The sequence below is a fragment of the Sebastes fasciatus genome, chromosome 21, assembly GCF_043250625.1.
Source record: "Sebastes fasciatus isolate fSebFas1 chromosome 21, fSebFas1.pri, whole genome shotgun sequence".
Lineage (NCBI taxonomy): Eukaryota > Metazoa > Chordata > Actinopteri > Perciformes > Sebastidae > Sebastes > Sebastes fasciatus.
In genome coordinates, this window is record NC_133815.1 from 25,641,925 (window position 1) to 25,666,085 (window position 24,161).

The 24,161-nt window shown below is 42.8% G+C and overlaps 1 protein-coding gene across 4 annotated transcripts in view; it reads left to right on the forward strand.

The window, feature by feature from the left end:
* LOC141759733 (phospholipid phosphatase-related protein type 5-like) overlaps positions 1–24,161 on the forward strand; it is a 139,791-nt gene that overhangs the window by 77,444 nt on the left and 38,186 nt on the right. The gene's annotated exons all lie outside the window — the stretch shown is intronic.

The window sequence follows — 24,161 nt, forward strand, 5'->3', positions numbered from 1 at the left end:
AAGCTCTCCAATGCACTCATGTACAGGTGATATTCTTACAAGTTCAAACTAGTAAGTTAACCCTCTGAGAACCACAATAGAGCCGTTTTTGTCTTTTTTTAGGAGGAGATGGCAGGTCAGCAGTAGATGTCACATAGAAGTGGTGTACATCATCTGAGCGCTGGAACCTGAAGATTAATCTGAGATGCTGCTCACCACTCAAGTTGTTCTAGTCATAAATCAGAAATAAACATGAATTAATTAATTAATAGATTAAAAATAAATAATAAAAGCGTATAAGGGTTTAGAACATGATGATAGAAGTATATGATGGTCATCCCCATGCTCTGTTGTGTCTCGTAAGTTGTTGCAGTAGTTTTTGGGTTGATACCATTTGTTACACAGATTTGGTGCTAAATTTAACAATTTTGTTACCACTGTAGAATTGATAAAATGATCAATAATCCCTCCAAAATACCACATTAAGACACCGAGACCTTGAAGAACACCATAGAAAAAGACATGCTGTGATCTGGGATCAAAAACTCTTGACATTTGGAGATTTCTGCAAGAATTGCATTTTTGGGCGATTGGATGGCGAGCACTTGTGTTGTGTAAACTGCTCAGAAAACCCCTTATTGATAATCTAGATATCCATCCCCTGAATGCTCTAGGTCTCTAGATGATCCATCCATCCTCTGAATGCTTTATGTCTCTAGTTTGATCCATCCATCCTCTGAATGCTCTAGGTCTCTAGTTTGATCCATCCATCCTCTGAATGCTCTAGGTCTCTAGTTTGATCCATCCATCCTCTGAATGCTCTAGGTCTCTAGTTTGATCCATCCATCCTCTGAATGCTCTAGGTCTCTAGTTTGATCCATCCATCCTCTGAATGCTCTGGGTCTCTAGTTTGATCCATCCATCCTCTGAATGCTCTAGGTCTATAGTTTGATCCATCCATCCTCTGAATGCTCTAGGTCTCTTTTTTGATCCATCCATCCTCTGAATACTCTAGGTCTCTAGTTTTATCCATCCATCCTCTGAATGCTCTAGGTCTCTAGTTTGATCCATCCATCCTCTGAATGCTCTAGGTCTATAGTTTGATCCATCCATCCTCTGAATGCTCTAGGTCTATAGTTCAATCCATCCATCCTCTGAATGCTCTAGGTCTCTAGTTTGATCAATCCATCCTCTGAATGCTCTAGGTCTCTTTTTTGATCCATCCATCCTCTGAATACTCTAGGTCTCTAGTTTGATCCATCCATCCTCTTAATGCTCTAGGTCTCTAGTTTGATCCACCCATCCTCTGAATGCTCTAGGTCTCTAGTTTGATCCATCCATCCTCTGAATGCTCTAGGTCTGTAGTTTGATCCATCCATCCTCTGAATGCTCTAAGTCTCTAGTCTTACCCATCCATCCTCTGAATGCTCTAGGTCTGTAGTTTGATCCATCCATCCTCTGAATGCTCTAGGTCTCTAGTTTGTGGCTGTAAAGTTTCATGAGGCTGTGATTATCCTAGAGGTCACCACAAATCATTTTATACAATCATGTCAATGAAATGTCTCCTATGGGGACTAACATCATCACACATGAATACAGTTGGGCTCATTGGATCCACCAGAGTCTCAGCTTTACAGTGATACCCAATTTATGTAGTTCAAGACTGTTTAAGGACCCCAGTATGCAGAAATATTCAAATACAACATTTTTAGAATAGGAGACAATAACATATTTGTACAGCGTTCAAAGACCTGCATGTGATTATCATAGAATCTGTAAAGGGGAGCCTCTGAAGAACAGTAAAGTCGGCGGGTCTCAGAGGGTTAAAGACGAGTTGTGCAGTTCAGAGGCTCAGCTGAATAAAACTAAGATCCCTTGTACGAGCAAACCTATTGGGGGGGGGGAGGTTTTAAGATAAGACCATAAAAATGTTGTTGCGTGAGGCACAATGATAAGCCGGTTTCATACCTTGATGTCTTACTTTTACTTATTTTCTGTTCTTATCCATGACATTAATGTCAAACACAAACACGCGTGTGTGCACGAGCGTATACACCATTGTATCTGCCGTGGTAAGCATGCATGTAGATACACACAGATCATCAAGTTCCACACAAATCCCACACACACACACATAAATGTCCGAAGATAAACCGAATGAAACACACATTTTTCTCACATGCATCAGCATCTTTCTGCAAGTCTTTAGTATAGGTGCATACAGACAAACATGAACGCATTCTTACAGGTAAAACATCCCCTTAGACTGCTTTCTGATTAAACACACACACACATTGCAGCACAGTGTTGGCCTCTCCCTGTCCTCTCCATTGCTTAAGTGAGAGCAGGAGATAAGGCTGCAGAAGAGGATTATTACCTAGATCCCTGAGGGGGAATCCACTTTGCGGCCCGGCTTTACCCTCGCATTTAAACATGCAGCATGCCATTCACGCCGTTCGTTCATGTTAACAGGCCTCGTATTCCAGGCTAAAGCTCCTCTCATCCCTAAGAGACTCATTGGAATTGGTTATCATACATTACACACGGGTACAGTGCCGTATCTGATGATGGCTTATGTCTTAGTGTTAATTGATGTCAGTTTTAAAGGGCGCCGTGCGAGGACTTTTTCCTTAAAGTCTAAAGTCTTTTCCCTGCAAAGCAGAGGGAGGAAGATAAACTGCCTCAGCTGCTGAGTTTCCTTTGTATCTTTGCGTTTTGTCAGCTGTGATAGAGCACCGCATTAATATCCCAAAGTCCCTGCTGGAAGAAGCATTCATTAAAGAAATATATGCTAATCTAGTCTGGCTTTTCCCCAACAGGAACAGGTCTAAAATGGAGAATTAAATAGCCATATTATAGTGCTTCAATCAGAGTAAAGGGAATGCAAACAACTAACACGACTAAGTCAAAAGAAAATGGACTTTTCGTTTGTTCTTGAAGATGTTTTATGGTAATTATCTGAGAAGTTTTCATGTAGTTTTTATCCCGATTGACCGTTACGGCCAAGAGCTTTGGGTAGAGACCGAATAAATAAGATTATAGATCCAAGTAACCAAAATCTATTTCCTTCAAAGGGTGGCTGGACATCAACTTGAAGGAATTCATAGTAGTGCTTGTTGGTTGGCCACAATTCTGACGTCGGGAAAGTGTGGAACAATTGGGGGTTTCAGACTCCGTTAGATGCTCTGACAAAGCACTACAGTCGAGTCATACTGAGACAGGATAAGACGTTTGGAGTAGAATACCTTGCTGGTTAGGGCAACTGATGTGGATGTCTCATTGACGCTTCACTCCAGGCATGCCCATTTGCATGTCCAGACCATGCTAGAGGGACCACGTACCTTCTTTGGTATTGGAATGTCTTATGAAGAACTAGAAGACATAGCGAGGAAGAATGACATTCACCTAACTAAATGTCAAAGCTAAGTGGCACAGCAAGGTTCATCTACCTTGGTCAACCTGTTCTCACTCCCAACCGTCAGTTGGTCAGCGCCCCTCGGCTTTGGAAACTGACGCACAGAGGCTCCCTTTAGCAACAGTATGTGACGAACCGGGCTTTCAGCTCACTCCAATGTAAACCCACCGGCGGCGTCATTCGATGGTCGGAGCAAGTGACGTAGTATTAATAGCGTGAGAGTCCGCTAAAGGCGAGTGGGAGGGTAAAGTAATGTTGACTTATTTTATCTAGTCAGTCACGTGACTCGTCGGTATCGTCGTCACACGTCCTCTCTGGTTCCATGGATGTATTAGGAGAACAGGATACAGCAATGGAGGCGGGGCCCCGTTCATTCCTATGAAAGTTGTTCAGTGGAGCATGAAGCCTAAATGGCTCGACTTCCGCCTGGAAATGTATTGGGATCTTGGTCTCAGGACTCGGTCACGGGATCTCAACGTCACGCCGTCATCACGGCTTGCGCTCCAGCCTCGGTCTGGGTCTCATTCACATGAACGGAGGAAGGGAAATAACTCTGGATTCAGCTATTAGTGCGTTTTACAACTTTAAAAAATATATTTTTTTTAAATAAGGGCTATTAGAGTGATCGTACTGGGGGGTGTATTTGCCTTGGTGCCGCTAGAAGCTTGGTGACATTGCAACCACTCACAGTACTAATGGGTGAACTGCTGTTGTTGGCTTGCTCAGGTGTGCAAGTGTTATTCAGTCACAACAGGTCTCTGAGCCATCTGCTTCATAACTTCACACAGTTTATTCAGGAGACATATTCATGCTATTGATTCCCGTCTTGCGGCTGGCCGTGCCTATTTTGTAGAGCAGTTTACACTCTGGCAGAGGAAGGTTAGGTAAAGGAGGAATGATGCAACGCGGCTAGGATGTGGTTACGTGGTTTGTGTCTTAGAAGCCGAGACCGCGCGGCGCTCAACTTTTACTGTACGTGGACGCCCACAACTTTCTTGTGCAATGAGCGATTATTAGCAACATTTCGTGTGCGCTCACTTTCAGTTTGACCTCAAAATAAAATTGAAATCTGAATATTCCTTTAAAAGCGTTTTAGGAGGAAGATGACATGCTGCACCTCTCCCATCTGTGACACACTGCAGTGTTTGAGAGATAGAGTTAATGTTATGGGGAGGGGTGCAGAAAAGTGCCTCTGTCCTTTAGCTTCATACTTACAGCTCACTGAAGCAAAGAGGTGCAACGTCTCTACCGACATCAGCTAATGGGTCTGTGTTGAGCTGTCAGTGCCTCTTTACAGCAGCATTAGCAACAGCAGTTATCCCCAATTACAAAAGCACAATTTAACATACACAATCTGGAAATCCCATTACATACAGTTTGTCTGCCTGTGTGTTTTACGGCGCGTTTGATCCATGGCTATTGATAAGCACTTTTGGCAGGCTTGTTGGCACAGCGAGAGAGCACAAATGAATGAATCCAGCGGGGACTCGGCTGCGCTGTGTCGAGCTCCCTCGTGAGGCTGAGCGCTATTGCTCGCCAGCCTCTCTCTCTCTGAGCCCTGGTGCCAAAAGGCCTCCTGAGTTGATTTGACTTATATGTGGAGGGATTTGTGAGTGAGGGATCAGAGGGCATTTAGAGCTGGAGGATGGTACTGTAACTGGCCCGGCCTGCAGGGATCAACCTGCGGCTGCTGGCAAAGCAACACTGGAGCTGAGGGCTGAGGATAGATAGGCTGAGGCTGTGATGTGCAAGCAACTTGTGGAATTAATTGGAAAAATGTTTGTTTCTTTAGGGCTGATCTGTTGAAGCTGAAAGGATGTAGGATTTTCAAACCACAGTACAAAATGATTATGAAAGGTATAGCGTTAATACAGAGCCTCAAAATGAGCAGCGTAACCACATTGATTGGTACAAAAGATGAATTAGAATCAGCATTTATAGTATTTATACTGAGTAAAAGAATTTAATTTGCATTAAATTCACCTCGGGGCACTAGCCTTCCAAAAGGGAAATGACAATTCAGCCTCAATCAGTCATAAGAACTTGACTCATAAACGGTGACAGTAATACTTAATTAGGGCTGTCACGATATACATTTTTCTCAATACAATTATCATGGCAAAAAATATCACGATAACGATATTATCGCGATATCATTAAAACAATGACGCAATCACTTAGAAAACTTTATTTGGTTCAACGTTTGTTTGTTTTCTTTCCAAAACAACAGATAGCAGTGTGTTTTACACGGCAGTGAGTGGGTCTGAACTGAATAAACTAATCGAATAGAATAAATAGGCTCCTTTTTCTTCCCCTGATGATTTCTCACGTTTCTTGGATGCTGCTGCCTGACCACAAGAAAAGTACCAGCTGTCACTGACTTGTTGAACGGACCTCAATTAAGTTAGCCAACTTTACTTAGCACATAAATTAGCTAGCTAGCTAACATAGTCATTCACTATCACCGGCGGGTCCCAGCTAGCCAACACCGCCCGGCTCCAGCCGGCCGCGACATGGTCACTCCGAGTCATTCAGAATGGCTCTGGGTTTCTACGTCAGCTGGCCAGCCGGTTGAAGCCAGCCAAGCCAACACCACCCAGCTTTAGCTGGCTAGCTAACATAGTCATTCACTAACCAAGATATGCTAACGTTGTACTCATATAACTCAACTGACATGTTTAGCTATGCTAACATTACAACTGAGTCACTCTACGGTGGCGAAATGTTCAGCATGATGATTGTGAAGGTGACTATGCAGCATGTTTGAAGTATTGCCTCCTTTGGCTAATACTGTAGCCCCACATTCCCTGCACACTGGAGCAGTAACAAGAAGGAATTTGTTTTTCTTGGCCAACCCGAAGAATTTCCACACTGCCTAGTTTACGTTTTTAGCAGGGCGATAAAGTATCTCCTTTTCATTCGTCGTCATTTTGACAGAATCACGAAGACAAGACGGGCGCTTGCTTGTGGTGTGTTTACTTTATAGTCTGTTTGTGGCGTGTATGACGTCATGTGCGGGAGCACACAAAAGAGAAATAGCTAAACCAAGGGCTAAATGCCATTGTTGTTGTTAAGCACGATATATCGTGGCTGGATTATTTACATGATATTACTATTTTCATGTTTTTAATACCGCAAAACCGGTATACCGCAACACCCCTATACTTAATACACATGAATCACGTTAACAACTTTTTTATCAATGACAGATTTATTGAACTACTGACAACACACACAATGTCTAACGAATAACGAACCTAAAAGTAAATGAATAAATGCAATGATGAATGAATCCATGAATACAACGGTGTGGCAATTCATGAATGATTGAGGAGGTATACCAGATAAAGCAGTGAATTATATCTTGGCTAAAGGGATTAACTTGTGGGAACAAAGGTGAACCAATTGGATGAAAGGTGAGAGGTTGTTCTGAAGTAAAAAAAGATAGTATCTATATGTCTACCCTAACATTTCCTACTCACTCTTATTCTATGCATCAACCCCAATATAACAGGAACAAGTTCAACTGGAGATTCACCTGGGGGTTCAGATGGCCAGGGGAAAGGTTGTGCTGGAGGGCACGGGGGGGAAGCAAATGATCAGTGCCGACTCGGGCGTGGACCGCTCTCTGGAGCTCTCGGGTTTTCTCAGTTGGGATTGGTCCAAAGGGGTGGCTCGGCCCGAGCCTTTGTAGTGTTGTAACACAGACGTTGCACAGACTGGAGCAGGTGTCTTTTAGCAGGTTTCTCTCTCCCAAGGTTGGCAGGGTGCCGGCCTTTAGCACTTGTGTAGGGCTCGGGGGAACCAGCTGAGTTCCAGGGGAGCAGGAGGCTGAGCAAGAGAATGAGGGGAGAGACAACAGAAGGTCTTTGGGGCTCTCCTATTTATACAGTCCGGGAAATGGGAAATGGACTTGCATTTATATACTGTAGCTCCTTTCTAGTCTTCCGACCACTCAAAGCTCTTTACACTACATGTCAGCATTCATCCATTCACACACACATTCATACACTGATGACAGAGGCTGCTATACAAGGAGCCAACCTGCCCATCAGGATCTAATCTACTCATTCACACAACGATGGATCAGCCTTCAGGAGCAGTTTGGGGTTCAGTATCTTGCTCAAGAAAACTTCGGAGGAGCCAGGGATCAAGCTGCCGACCTTCCAATTGGTGGACGACCCGCTCTACCTCTGAGCCACATCAGTGTCTGATGCCAATGGTGCGAAACTGTACAGCTTCATGATTACCATTCAGAGAGCATAGAACTGATCTTCAGCTACTCAGGAATACAAGAAGCTGATCCGTGTTTGTTCGGAGTCCTCGAGCTTTAGGATTGCAATCTCATGCTGAGGAGGTGTTTATTCAATCTCTTCTTGAAGGCATGAAGACTACTTGATGTGATGTCTCCGACAACAGCAAGGGGGTGAGAGGATGTTCCAAGTTGTTACAGCAGAGTGGAGAAAGCTCAAAGCATTTGGTGTTAGCCCTACTGCTCTCAGGTCTGCTGGACAGTCGGGAGTATGCGACAACTGTTCTTGAAAAAACAGCAGCAAAACCTGTTCCCACTCCCAACTCGTCAAATACCGCCGTTTGATAAGTGTCCACGATGTTCCACGTCCGGGACAAAACTGTGAATCTCTCTCCTGTCTGATTCTTTTCAGTTACACAAATTTAGAAAGTTTACCACACTTCTAATTCCATCCATGTTTGAGAGTTCGGCCTTCTCAACTGCTGAAAGATACCGACACCAATGTTGCTGTGAGTTGGAACATCGTGTGTTCAGAGTGAAATGTCTCAACAACTGGGGGATGGCCTCAACTATGCCCTGTGTTTAGTGCTAGCAAATGTTAGCATGCAAACACACTTTACAAAACTACTAACTTCAACATTTCAAAAAAAGAGTAGCATACAGACACTTTCCCATACTCTTCAATCGGACGCCTCTGGGACATATTTTCAGCTGATTATGATTCTTCTGACCTCCATAACACATCTGACACAGTATCTAATAGCCAAAGGGCATTTCCAGAACAAAGGTACACAATGATGAAAAATGGATAAAGATATCTACTCACCACGAATGCATTTAGTGAGAAGCTCACAGTGTTGACGACACATCCCTTCCAGACAGATGGGGAGGCAGATGGGGAAAATGAACAGCTGTGTTTTGTATGTCACATCATGGCCCATTTCTAGCTGAGAGGAGGCTCCTCTGTGTTTACTTTCATGAAGAAGTTCATTCATTTTACTCACAAGACCTATCCTAACCTTGACCTATGGATGTGTTACTTTGCCATAGATTACTTCAGTGGTGCCCCCCCCCTTGAATGACATATTTTATGACGTTATCACCCTAAAAACAATGGGGAGAATATAATTTTGGGTTATTGTGGTTATATAAACAGTCATGCCTCTGTGCCCAACTAAGGGGGCGGGTCACACACTTTGAGAACCACTGGCTATATAATGAGTCCTTCATATCTACATAGGGAGTGGGTCCGCTTCACGGAGTCCGCCACGTTGCTCCGCCACGTATCTACAGTAGTCCAGAACAGACAAACCAAGCACTGGCTCTAGAAAGAGCCTTCTGCTTTTTTACATTACCTGAAGGCCACCGTAGTTCTGTGACACACTTGGATAAGGAGGGATGAGCAGAGGGGTATTCAGTTGGTTGCTATCTGCAACCTCGCTAGAAAAGAATGAATACTTCTGCAGACTCACTGAGGTTTTCAGAGTTGGATCAACGTCACTCAGCCCGTCCGTAGGGAAGTCTCTGATAGAGCAGTCCAGCGCTTGGCGTCTGTCTTCACAGACTCTCGAACAATCCTTACCTTACCAAGCCAGCACCAAGGAGAGTTAGCCTTGTACTAATCCTTGATTGGAGAAGAGTAATTGTCCAGAGTCCCAGCCCTCTAGTGCGATGTGTTCCTAGAAGTTTGGTAGAAGGCAGAATGGATGGCATGAGTTTTTCAGATGCTCAGTGAGGAAGAAAGTTGTAGTGTTACACTGTTGTCATGAGACAGACTCCACCATGCTCAGACCTGCAGTCTTTTCAAAATAAAACTACTTAGTTAGTTAGTTAGGTTTAGGAATAGATCGACTTGGTTGGGCTTGGCAACAAAAGTACTTAGTTAGGTTGAGGGATACCTTGACTTGGTTGGGCTTAGGCAATAAAACTACTTAGGTTCAGGAAAAGATCACAATTTGGGTTTAAATAACACCAGAAGTGGCGTAACTTAAGTACAGATGTTGTGTGACAAAAACTACTTAGTTAGCTTTAGGAAAAGATCATGGTTATGCTTAACATAACTCGGAAGTGCCGTAACTTAAGTTCAGAAGTTACGTGACAAATTATTTGATTTGTGGTTTCACACGGGACATGAACAGCAGTCTCCTGGGCAAAAATCCTGGGTCTTTTGACCCATCCATCCATCCCGACCTCCTCCCTACGGCGCTCTTTATACTTCCTGGTTCACAATAATGTAGATTACGTCAGATTGATTTTGTGCTGACCATCACAATACAAAAAGGGGAAATTTGTGTCTATGTACACGTATCAATACATACATTTCGGGACTATTTCACAAACTGCTGTGCGACTGGGCTGATCTATAACAATGCATAAATGTAGTGCAGTAAGATATACAATATGTCCTTCTGAAATGTCAGTGAAGGTAGAAGTATAAAGCATCAGCATTAGTGAGAAGCTGTTCCTCTTTCACCCAGAATGCTTTGCGGTGTCCTACAGCTGTCATGCAGAAGCTGGATTCTTTCAGCCTAGCTGCTCCCAGATCCTCTCTTTGCTGTTTTTCTTGCCTCTCTTTGCTGATATCAGAGTGTGACACGTTCCACGTGCGTGCTCGGGCTGCGCGTATGCATTTCTGTGTGTGTGTGTGTGTGTGTGTGTGTATTCATGCGCATCATGTACTGCATGCTTGCACATGCTTGATGCCAGCATTTACATCTGCTGGAGAGCAGCGCAGCATCATGTGAGCCGGGGCCATCTCTCAGCTCCACCCCCCCACCCCTTCACTCAGGACTGCCGTTGCTTTGCATAATGACTCACAGGGCCGCGCTGTTTGGGAAAGATTAAATTTAGAACACAGCCGAGGGTCGTGGCGCGCTCTCTCACACTCAACTTCGGCTGTATGTTTTTACCTTTGTGCGTTTTAAGGCTTTTGCTCGTTGAACTTTAGATTTAGGAAGTTCATGCACGGCCCCCTGTTTCAGTGGCATTATGTAAAAGAGTTCACGTAACATGAATGCAATAAGCACTGTTATTTTACACTGTCGTAAAGTACACCAGTACCCCAATTATAAAATGACATACAATGCAATTATTTCATTAAAAGTGGCATAAATAAAACACCGTGAAAATTATTAAATTATAAATTAGCTCGCATTTTATAAATACATTTGTTATGTAAGCCTGTACATATTCATTGAGTTGTTCATATCACATGCAACCAATTCAGAAATTTGTGAACATTGCATTAGAAATCAACAACACATTCTCATCCCAACTCATCACATACCGCCGATTGGCATCACTTTAGGATTAGGCAACAAAACCACTCTAGTTAGGTTTGAGAAAAAACAACATGGTTGGGCTTAAAACTACTACGTTTGTGCAGTTAAAATGACGCTGAACGTTGTTGTGAACACGGGACACGATTGTAACGTAAAAGTGAAACTTAAAGGTCTTACTGATAACATTTTTACATAGACAAATATTTTGAAAAAAAATAATACATCCACAGAGCATTTAGAATGGTACAAAATAAAAGTATGGCTTTTCCTAAAAAGAAATATTGTGATTTAATCATTTAAAAAATATTGACTGGTCCAAAATGAATGTTTCGTTTATTTCTGTGGAGGATATCTGACGTTTGGTTCCCACTTCTAACGAGGCTTGTGAGCCAATAGTATAAAAAACTTTGGTATCACGTGGTATCTCTGGGTCATCAGCCATCCAGTTGCCAGTTTGACATTAAGTGTCTGGCAACGACTTGTTGTGAAGTGAATGCAGTGGAATGGGGGAGGGCTGAATGTTATCAATGTTATCAGTAGCTCATTTAACACACGGGACACGAACAGTGGTCTCCTGGATGAAAGTCCTGTGTTTGTTGGTTTGATTTATTTGTTGATGTCCTCAAGTCCTCAAAATTTGCGACTCAAGTCGGACTCGAGACCCTCGAGTCCCCCACCTCTGTTGATTAGTTATCATAGAGTCATAAATTCTCTCTGACTTTGCCAATTTAGGCCTCGTCCTCAGCTGCGTCTCAGCTGCGTCTCTTCTAGAGATTCGAGGTCTCGGCTATTTTAGTTTCAATGTCTAGATATCTGTATTATATGTCATGGAGATGAAAAAAAGTAAAGATTTATTTTTGAATCAACACTTCCTGCTTTCATTTAAAAATAAAAGCCCTCAAGCATTTTTTTCTGTGGACAGAATTCCTTCATTTGTTAACACAAGGCTTTTATTCTGAAATATGTGCTGGACAGTGTTGTAGAACATGCAGTGACTTGCAGAGCTCCATGAATAAATATAGATTTACAAATTACCACACGTTTCTTAACTTTTCTCTGTCTAATATAAATATAAATGATATTTATAATGAAATGAAATGGCCATTATGAAAGACAAACTCCAAGTAGAAAGAAAGAGCTGACAGCAGCAGCTGCAGTAGCAGAAACGCAGCTCGTGTGAACACCTGACGCGTCAATCACGCAGCCGCCACGCGCACCTGACGTTCCCGGTGTGGATGAAGCGTTATGGTTGACTACACATTGGACCCCAAACCAAGCACAGCTTGCCATCTTGCATGACGTAGGTGTCAGGGAGCAGATTTACTGCCCCACCTGACAGCATCGGGTTTTCTGAATGACAGTTAAGTTACTCCAACAGACAAAACACAGCGATGTTGTGAGTGGACTTTAAAGTGCAGTTGTCGTGTAAGACATGAAAGAAAGTTTTGATGGATTGTTGGGTCTTACGAGGATGCCATAGCATGCTACAGTTATCTCAGTTCTTGTTTTCCATGTGATTCACCAGGAGCCCAAACAGTGTGTGACTCCCAGCAGCTAATTTCACCAGAACTGTCCTCTGTAATCAACGCCCCGCCCTGCCTCCCTCTCTCTCTCCACCTCTCAGCATTAACGTTTTATAATCTATGTCACACTTCTCTGTCAGTAAGAGCAGCGTCTCCAGAGACTGCAGTGAGTGTTTGTGGCTGCTGAACGCAGCACAGCTCTGCTCTGACAGTCTGCCTCCACATCCCTCCCTGTTCCTCTGGTTGGGTTTGACCTGCCTCCCAAGGTTGCTCTGCACCATCAGCACTCTCTGAACATGTTCCAAACATTATCTCTCAAAATGCTAATCCGTAGCCTGCTCAGTTTCTGTCTCCATCCTCCACGCTGCACGCTCATTGCTGCTGCTGTGTTTTTGCGGTTTGTAATTCCTTATGTGTCCATTCATATCTTTCTTCAGTTAATTCCAAACAAACTAGACACGTTAATCACTTCCTGTGTTAGAACTGATGTGTTTTGTGAATTTGGAATCACATTTTAATAGATCCTAGTGTTCAGAAAAGAATAGTAGATCAATATTGTCAGGTAAAAGTGAATTCCAGAGAATATTAATTATTCTGCTCTATAAGTCCACCAGACAAATGTTGAGGCCTGAAATGAAATTAAAGCTGCAAACACTAAACGTATTGTAATATGTACACCTTATTGACAATGTGAGTTCATTATCCTACCGTTTGTGCTTTGTGAATAATAATCACACAATCTAGTGTTTCATTAATCCATCATCTCTTCTTCCAGTGCTCCACAGTTTGCATTTTTACGCCAAAACATGTTCCAGTGTTGCTTCATCAGCAGTTGGAATGATGTACAGTATGTTATGTTGGCTGGGTTATTAATCAGCTGATAGAGATGATGAAACTCATCCTCGGATGCTCTAAACCAAATGATTAAGAGGTCTGATTTAGTGTTGCACCCCCAGAAGACACATTAAGAAAAGAAAGTTTCGCTTCACCTTTTAGAGACGATTAGCGATCTGCGAACCCCCAGCCGACATTGGGTGAAGTAGTTTTATTTTGAAAAGACTGGAGGGGAACTTGCTGGACATTTGTAGGAAAAAGTACGAAAGATATTGTAAATATTGTTGTTGAAAGTCATGCGTAAATAGCACAACATTTCCATGTGTCATGATAATGCGTTTTAGGCTTTTCGCATGTCATTTATACACCACAGGGTTAATGTTGTGAAAGGCCTTTTGTGTGACATTTAACACCGCGTTTTTACTGTGGAACGGCTGCAGTTAGGTTCAGGAAAAACGTAATGGCTGGGCTTATAATAGGTATGCAAACTAAGTAAAATACATACGTAATCAACTTAACATAAGTAGGGGAAAACACAAAACAAATATCACCAATGTAACTTCACAATAACTCAACAACACTTTCGGACACGAACACCGGTCTCCTGGTTGAAAGTCCTGTGTTTGTTGGACCCGTCCACCATAAGCAGTCTTTCTCCCTTTTTATTCTACGTCACTAGCTCTGAGTGTAGAATGTTCACGCGGATGCGTTTGCATTGCAGTCAGTACAGGATACATGGCGTACAAATGACACGCCAAAAGCAACAAAAGTGTTGTTATTGCTCGCAAAATGACTTACAAAATACTGTGTCATTCATACACCATTTGGTGAGACCGGGCTCGTAAATCTCATCTGAGTTTGGGATCCTTATCAAAAATGTTTGGCCTTTGACCTTGTTTTTTATGTACTTGCATATCGCCACCATGTTTAAGATTTCACTTCATACTCTTTTTCTTTCTCCAATGCGTAATCAAGGGATTTTATATTGATTGGTGGACCCGACAGATAATGAGGCAGCAGAGATATCCTGATGTTTAGCAGCTGGTGCAACCCCCCCAGAAAGAGCGCCGGGTTGTGAAGCAAGTCTTTGTAGCAGCCAAACGGCGGTACTACAGCTTCCGTGTTCGCCAAGTGATGCCATTGGGCCAAAAAATACTTTTTCCCATAGACTTACATTGGGAAAGAGACGTCTGTAACTCAGAGGATCTTTTTTTTTTTTAGGTAAATCAGCTACCCAATATGAACACTTGAATAAATCATAGGTCCTAAAAGTTGTAAAACGCACTAATAGCTGAATCCAGAGTTCTTCTCCTTCCTCCGTTCATGAGAATGAGACCCAGACCGAGGCTGGAGAGAGGGCTGGGAGGAGGAGTCAAAGGAAACTCTACTGCGCTTGCTCTATGGGCCCAATGGATGAGGGAAGGTCGCCGGATGATCCGGGTAATTTTATACTCGGAAGTCAGACTTTCTTGGCGTCATTCGCCACCGAAAAACTTTGAACAGAACACTGTATCCAGATCTCTTTATACATCCATGGGATGGTTCGGGTCGAGCTCTGAACCCACTGCATGTCACTAGAGAGTTTCAAACTCCACAACTCCAGTTTGTTTTCTGTTTGACTCTAACATGTAAAACCAGTAAAGTGCCACTTTAAAATAGTAGCTGGTTGTGGATTTAAACAGTGATTATATTAATCACTTCTGTATTAATCTGACTGACTCAGTGACTGAGACATGTTCGTGCTACTGAAGCTCGGCGTGTTCAGTGGTTGCCGTTCCTCTCGGCACTTTCCTTATTGTTGCCACCGCTAAAGAATCCCGCACTGATTCATTCATATCAATACTGGAAGGCTAATTACTGTAATGATGCCCATTGGCGAAGCTTATCAGCAGTAAAATTCTCACAATGGTAGAGCTGTAAAAACACATGTAGCGTCACGCTACAAGAGAGAGCAGTTAAATACAAAGAGCCTAAATCCTCGGAGAGATTTTAGATTGTGTGTGATTTCATTCGTAGTTTAACAAAAGATATTTGAACAGATTAAATACTGATTAAAATGTGTGTACAATCTGATAATACCTGCAGCTGGTATCACTGTGGATCAGACAGAGTCATGTTATTTTATGAACCTTATGGGCAGTGTTCCAATTACACTACGGCTTTACTGTACACATGCACTTGCATACATCAATGTGCCTGCCTGCTTGCAAAAATATATCTACATTTCAATTCATGCAGAGAATATTTAGCCTGGGACAACAAAGAAAATATTCCCCGATGTGATGTTTGTTTTAATGTCTCTGCCGAGAGCCAATAAAAATGTCAGCACACAGTGGACAGGCCATAGTTAGCGTTAAACAGACCAGACCAGACCAGACCGAGGCTGCATCCCATGACAGTTATGAACAGCCTCAAATGTTGCTCTTATGGAAAACATAACAAGATAACTTTTCCAACCGCTCTGAACACTCCAGCTCGTTGCACAGTATAACATTACGGAGGTAACATCACCATCATACAGTAGGCTAACCATTCCTGCTTCAGCCTCCAGACCAAAACTACCATAAAGCCTCATCCACACTAGGAACGTCAGCAGCGTGTGGCGGCTGTGCTACCTGTTTTTTTTTTTATTTCAGCATCCGTGTTAACAGGTTAGAGCAGCCACACTGCCCGCGTGAGACGCACGTCTGACGCGCGTCTCAGCTGCGCGTCTTCTAGAGAATAGAGGTATCGCCTATTTTTGACGCGAGCCACGCGTTTCACAGACGGTGAAAGTGATCTATTGACTGTATATTAACATCATATCAGCTACATTACTACAGTTTCAATGTCTATCTGTAGAATATGTCACGGAGATGAAAACAAAGTAAAGACTTATTTTTAAATCAACACATCCTGCTTTCATTTAAAAAAAAAAAAAAGCCATCAAGCGTTTTTTCTGTTGACAGAATTCCTTCATTTTTTTCACACAAGGCTTTTACTCTGAAATATGAGCAGTCAGTGCTGTAGAACATGCAGTGACTTAGAGAGCTCCATGAATTGATAAAGTATGGGGTTTAAATCAACACTTCCTGCTTTCATTTCGAAATAAAAGCCATCAAGCGTTTTTTGTGTGAACACAATTCCTCCATTTGCTAACACAAGGCTTTTATTCTGAAATATGTGCCGGACAGTGTCGTAGAACATGCAGTGACTTGGAGAGTTCCATGAATAAATATAGGATGGAGTTTTAATTGTCGATTATTACTATTATTTAAAAATGATCACATGTTTCTTAACTTTCTCTGTCTAAAATAAATATAAATGATATTTATAATGAAATGAAATGACCATTAAAAAGCTAATTATATGTAGAAAGAAAGGGCTGACAGCAGCAGGCACGCAGCTGTGAATTACACAGCCACCACGCCATGCAGCCGCCACGCGCTCCTGACGTTCCCTGTGTGTCCCGGGCGTAATGCAGATCTTGAAAGAAGATGTAGGTCTCTTTCACGTGATCCATTGGTGCCTTGTCAGGCAAACCCGTTCTCACTCCCAATTCGTCAAATACCGGTAGGGGCTGGTCCGAGGCAGCCTGAGCCAGCCTCGGACCAGCCCTACCTATAACAGTATCAAAGAGGAAAGTCTTCAGCCTAGTCTTAAATATGGAGAAGGTGTCTGCCTCCCGGACTGAAACTGGGAGCTGGTTCCACAGAAGAGGAGCTTGATAGCTGAAGGCTCTGGCTCCCATTCTACTGTTGGAGACTCTAGGAACCTCAAGTAACCCTGCTGCATTCTGGGAGCGCAGTGCTCTAGTGGGGTAATAGGGTACTATGAGCTCTTTGAGATATGATGGGGCCTGACCGTTTAGCGCTTTGTAGGTGAGGAGGACGATTTTAAATTCTATTCTTGATTTTACAGGGAGCCAGTGCAGAGAAGCTAATACAGGAGTAATATGATCTCTTTTTCTAGTTCTTGTCAGAACACATGCTGCAGCATTCTGGATCAACTGGAGAGTCTTAAGAGACTTATTGGAGCAGCCTGATAATAAGGAGTTGCAGTAATCTAGTCTAGAAGTGGTCGCGTTGCCTAAACCTAACTTCCTGTGAAAACGGAAGTTTATTTTGAAAGGACACTATGCATGTAATGAGCGTATATTAACACGTCGTCCGTCCAAAAGTAGAACTCCGTGCGTCGGTCTCCAATGACAAGGGGCACTAACTAAACGGCGGTATTTGACGAGTTGGGAGTGAGAACGGGTTGCGTCAGTGATCCCCACATGTGCTGATGTGCGCATGTGTTGCCATGGTTACCAAATGATCTTTCATGGTATAGATTGCCTATATTTGCTTCCTTGATGTCCCCATTATCATTATTAGCATTCAAACCAGCCAAAACAAACTGAACCAAACGTGTCAAACCAAACAGGTTAGGTGTGCCGTTTTCAGTCCTGTAGTTGGTGTGTTGTGGTTTGACTCAGTGGACGTGTTGGTAAAGTTGATGCATTTTCTACTTATTTTCACACAGAAAAGAATTCAAGATGCTTTAAGATGCACAACTGTCACATATCGTTGTGTGTATGTCGTGTATTGTATAATATATGCCAGCGCCAAAGACAAATTTCCATTTTATGCAAATCTAAGGTACAATAAAGTAATGTGAATGTGAATCAAGTGAATAATCTGAATGCAGTATCCCATGGTACTATATATCACTGTGTCTTATGTATGAGAAGCTACAATCTGTATCCAATATAAACAGAGAAATCTAAACTTTGTATTGTTAATATTAAAGTGAATACATTGTAAGACCATACCATTACGACATGCATACAGCATGGGCTCTAAGTGCTACTGAGAAATGAAGTAGGAGATTCAATAAGTGATATTTCATTAATTAAAAGCTAGGATTGGAAGGGTTCAAATCTATTTTATTATATTTTTTGAAATTCTCATTACATCCTGACAGTAATCACTAAATTTACCCTAGCTTTAATAATTCAATATGTATGATTCCACCTTAGATGTTTCCTTCCAGTACGGTGTTGCAGATAATATCTAGAGGGGTTAATGTACAGAGCAGCAGCCAGCCCGCCAGTAGACGGGTAGATGGAATGACCTTTATTTGATTTAATGGAGCTTTTTATTTAGCAGAGTTTCAATTAGTGGAAGAGCACCGTGATTACTGTTCAAACAGGCATCTTAAAGAGCAAGCCTCAGGAAGTCTGATGCTGATATGAATGAGATGCAACTCTCTCATCGTTTGGCTGTCAGAACACTGACTCTAAGACTTTAAACTGCATTTACTAGGTTTAACTAATGTCTTGATTCATTTAACCTGGTCTTTAATTGCCATAAGGGATTAAACTCAAACATCAACAGTTCTAAAGTCATTACACAAAGTAATTTCACTCAGTTAGGAACCTTCCTAAACAAAGAAAGACTATCCGACCGCAGCCCTGTCTCTGTACACTCTTATACATAGACCAGAGGTCTGCAACCTGCGGCTCCGGAGCCACATGCGGCTCTTTAGCTCCTCTCCATTGGCTCCCTGTGGATTTATAAAAATGGGAATAAAGTCGTAATATTACAAGAATAACGTCATAATATTATAAAGTAGTAATTTTACGTGTTAATTTCTTTTTTTTGCATGTGGCTCCAGAGCCGCCGGTTGCTGACCCCTGGACTTAACACAAAACCTTAACCCTAGAATGTTCCAGTGTGAATGTTATTAGAGTATAATAGGCCTACTATAGAAGAATAGTATACTAATAGCAATAAAACCACAGCTGGTCATGACTGACATAAGGAATGTTATAACATGCTTAAGGAAATAATGAATAACTAGGAATAAGAGATTGCTGATACCGGCTGATACAAGACAAGACAGACATGCGGGGCTGCAGCTCACTGTTGGCCCTGTGGAACCAGATCGCTTGGTCTTTAGGTCTTTATGTGATATAGCAACAGGAGGATTTTCTTCCCCTGTTAAAGAGTGTCTTTGGGGAATTTTTCCTGATCCGAATGGAGGGTCTAAAGACGGAGGGTCTCCTGTACAGACTGCAAAGCAGTTTGAGGCAAATTTGTCAAGTCAATTCAAGTGAACTGTATTTCTACAGCCCAATATCATAAATCACAAATTTGCCTCAAGGGGGGCTTTTGCATTTGTGATCTGTGATATTTGGTCTGTATGAATAAAACTGATTTGACTTGACTTGATTTAATAATAATGGAGATAGAGGAAAGCTAAACACATTTCAGAGATTTCCATTTTTTCAGAACAGAACAGAACAGAAGAGACATCTAACGTTGTGTAGAATATCACGTTGATTTGAATGGTATTTGATGACAACATGTAATTGGTTCCACAGGATCTCAGATTTATTGTCAAATGTGTAAAAAACAAAATAGTTTTCATACATTAAGGTGTTATACGCTCATCTGATCATCTCAGTCTATTCTCTCATTTCACAACCACAGATATTAACAGTCACTGCCGGTGTTGTGTACTGTATCAACGTATCCTCGTACAACGGTTCCTGTGATATCTTACACTGGTGACTGGGTGAGTGGGTCTGGGGACTGTACACAAAAGGAACGCCCCTAACCCTAACCCTAACCCTAACCCTAACCCTAACCCTTGGGTCACGTTCACGGATCCAGAGCTCCAGCACCGGGTCCACCATCCTCAAAAACTGCTCCAGAATCAGCAACCTCGGTCTTTCACCTCGGAGCTCTGTGGTTTGAACCATTTATTAAACGAACATACAGTTCGCGTGTCCTCCGAAGCCGCCTTCTCTAGGCGTCGGCTGTGATCTCATATTTCGCTGGAATAGCTTCTTTAACATTCTCATAGTGAGTTCAGAATCCGTGATGTCCACGAGAACACAGACACCGAGGAACAAGATGAACGGCTCGCTCCTTTTTTGGCCGACGGCAGACGGCAGACGGCAGACAGCGGCCATTCTCTTAATTGTTGTCACAAAGTGTTCGATGTCATTATCCGGAGTGAGTGCTATCAACTTGGGGTCTCTATGGATGTGTGGCTCCCTCTGTGGTGGTGGTGGTGGTGGTGGTGGTGGTGGCGACCCCCTCCTGCTGGCTGGCTTGGCTGGCCATCACCCCCCCGGATCTTCCCCCGTCTGCACCAACAACCTCTGCTCTCATATTCATCTCTCAAATGTGTCACCTGTGCTTGAATCCGTCAGAGCTGGTGTTGCACGCTCCTCTTCCGTCTCTGCTCTCAGCGCATGTATTGACTCTTATTCCAACTGCTGATCTCTGGACCAGAGACTTCTACATATGAATATATAATAATATTATTTACTTCATTGTGTCTCGTTCTGTGACATCGAGGTTAGTCACGTCTTCATATTCAGCCCAGTGTTCTGATGTCACTACCTCCAGTAGGACTTGTGTGTGTGTGTGTGTGTGTGTGTGTGTGTGTGTGTGTGTGTGTGTGTGTGTGAGCAGGTCTGGGAGACTGTGATAACTTTGAGACGGACCGGGTTGTGCATCACACTGCAGCATTGTAGAGACGCTGGCACCGGATCAAAGAAGAGGTGCATTGCTTCAACCCTGCTCACCCTCCGACACATACACACACATATACAGATAGACAGGAGGATCAAATACACCCAACGAGCATGATGCACGCTAACATGGCAAAAGAGTGGCTTTGCAGCAGATCATGGCTCTGTTTGAAGCAGGCAAACTGAATTACATTTATGCTCTAATAAGCAATTTTGGTCGTCCCTCTCTGTGTTCCCAAAGCAGGGAGTGTGTGTGTGTGTGTGGGGGGGTTATCTAGCGAGTGTAAGTCGTCTGTGAACCACAGAGTGCCCACGTTCGTGTCGCAGAAAGTGGGACAGCGTTGGAACCCGCGCGCCACGTGGCGAGCGCCTCGCCGAGTGAGTCACACGATGCTTGACAAAACCTATTTGATGCTTGTTAAGAAAATGGACCTGTCAGCATCTGGAGCCTCCCGCCGCCGCCGCCGCCACCGCCACCGCCACCGCCACCGCCACCGCCACCGCTCCTCTGCTGAGGAACGAGACAGGAAAAGGCGGAATGACTTTTATAGACGCGACATTTAAAACGAGAACTTGTGTGAAAGGAGACGTGCCTCGCTCAACAGCCGTGACGCCTCCTCGCTTGCCCGTTTTCATGAATGTCTTCTGGCTAAATGTGCCGGGTTCAATTAGTTTTGCAGCGGCACAAACACTCGACAGTGATTGGAAAAGCTGCTATTGTTGCCCCAGCAAATAATGTATCCTGGAAGCGTGTGTGTGTGTGTGTGTGTGTGTGTGTGTGTGTGTGTGTGTGGTGAACACCTCTCCCAGTGTGTGCGAGAGAGAGAGTTGTGTGACTAAGCGCCTCTTTGGTAATGTAGTGTGACAGAGGGCCGGGCTCTCGTAGGAGGGAAGCAATTATTTCTGTTAAAGCCCTTCAATCACGGAGACGTAAAGCCGGTTTGGTTAAGAGCAGTGAGGATGGACGGTGGCACCTGGGTGACTGTTACAGAGTGTGTGTGTTTGGTAGAGGTGAGGTCCCTGAAGACAGCGGACCTGTTGTGCGCGGCGGCGGCGGCGTCATACGGTGTGAGGAACAGCAGGTCTCTGCTGTGGGGGGGGGGGGGGGGGGGTAACAGGCTTGGTCTGGTGTCTGAGGGATTCATTGACACTGAAAATACAAGTGGAGGCTGAATGATTTGTGTCCCGTCCTCGACATTTTACGAAGCACTTTGCCAGCGTCTCAACACGATGTGTCTTTTTTAGGAGAGACGGCGTAGCTACAGACTCAGGAGCTCCGGCTACAGAATGGACCATTTTTTTTTTTTTAGAATTTATATTTATAATTTTCATCACAAACAAAAAAAACTAAAAACAAAAAAGTAACCTCTACAGACATACTCACAAATATACCAACCCCACATACAGAATAATAAAAAAATTTAATTAAATTAAAATTAAAAATTAATACAATTAAATAATAATAATATTAATAATAATTATAATTATAAAAGACAACCACCACAAGATAGCCAGACTAGACAGACAAATATACAATCACCATTACATCCAGAATGGACCATTTCAAATGCCAACCATCATCGAGTGTGATAAGAAAATAATTATTGCTTCCCCATTATTGTTAATAAGCATTATTATTAAGTAGGGCTGTCAATCAATACTTTAGCTAATCGCAAATTAATCGCACATTTTTTTATCTGTTCAAAATGTACCTTAAAGGGAGATTTTTCAAGTATTTATTCCTCTTATCAACATGGGAGTGGACAAATATGCTGCTTTATGCAAATGTATGTATATATTTATTATTGGAAATCAATTAACAACACAAAACAATGACAGATATTGTCCAGAAACCCTCACAGGTACTGCATTTAGCATAAAACAATATGCTCCAATCATAACATGGCAAACTGCAGCCCAACAGACAACAACAGCTGTCAGTGTGTCAGTGTGCTGACTTGACTATGACTTGCCCCAAACTGCATGTGATTATCATAAAGTGGGCATGTCTGTAAAGGGGAGACTCGTGGGTACCCATAGAACCCATTTACATTCACACATCTGGAGGTCAGAGGTCAAGGGGACCCTCTTTTGAAAATGGCCATGCCAGTTTTAACACGCCAAAATTTAGCGCAAGTTTGGAGCGTTATTTATCCTCCTTCACTACCAGCTGGTATGACATGGTTGGTACCGATGAATTCATCAGGTTTTAAAGTTTCATATGATACCAGAATTTTCACTCTAACTCTAAAACTGAGCCTGAGTACGACCTTAAAAAATCACAAGTTGCGTTAATGCGTTAAAGACATTAGTGGCGTCAAACAAATTTGCATTAGCATGTTCTTATGGCGTTAACTTTGACGGCCCTACTATTAAGCATGTAATAACTTTGTAAAATGAGACAGATTAAAAAATGTCACGAGAGTAAACTGGCGGTAATGGCCGGTAACGCCCCAGTGATATGGAGTGGTCCTGATGTGTGTGTGGTGTGAATATTCTACCTCCTCTTTGTGGTTATATAATGTAGAGACTCTGGTTGTCTCTCTAAAGGTCTGTCAGACGTGCTGCGTCTACCATCAGTGTTCCCAGTAAACATGACGGCAGGTGTGGCGCCGAGGTCGCAGCAGGCGGCGGCGAGGAGAGAGACGACGGCTGCACGGCTGTTTGACACCGCCGTCTTAGTTGATTATGACTCACCGTGTTACTATGGCAACCACAGAAACCACACCAGGAGGACAATACATGAGCTTATTTTACAAAACAGATCAATAAAGAAAAACAGCTTCAGATTTTGATTGTCCACTCAGAGCTAATCATATTTATGATATATATTTAGATGATATGATATCATATGTGCTCATTTTGGCTCCACATTTTGATTTAGTTTTAGTTTCAGTTTTAGTCAAATTATGTCTTCTAAGCATTTTGAGGCTACAGCTGTCACCATCTTTGTTGTGTACAGTTACCATGGTTACCACAGTGTTAGATGAAAAGATGCTGGCTGTGTCGCTCACTGCTCACTATATAGTGGGCTATATAGTGAGTTCGCCATTTCGCAGAGCTGTCTGAATGTGTAGTGAGAATTATTATACCCTATATACAGTAGTGGAATCAAAGTATCCCACAATGCATTGTGGAAAATAGTGCACAACGATGGTCGCTAACCGAGCACTACATACATGCATTGCACATGCATTGCACTGAAGGAAAAATGGCAGACGGACGAGAGGAGAGAGAGAGCAGCGTGATTGAGACGAATCCATGAAGCAAAAATAATGTATTTAATGTGAGAAGAGCTGCAAAAACGGCCACAAAGTACTTTGTATTTATTATTTTGGGAAAAATTATTTTCAAGAATAAAGTAATA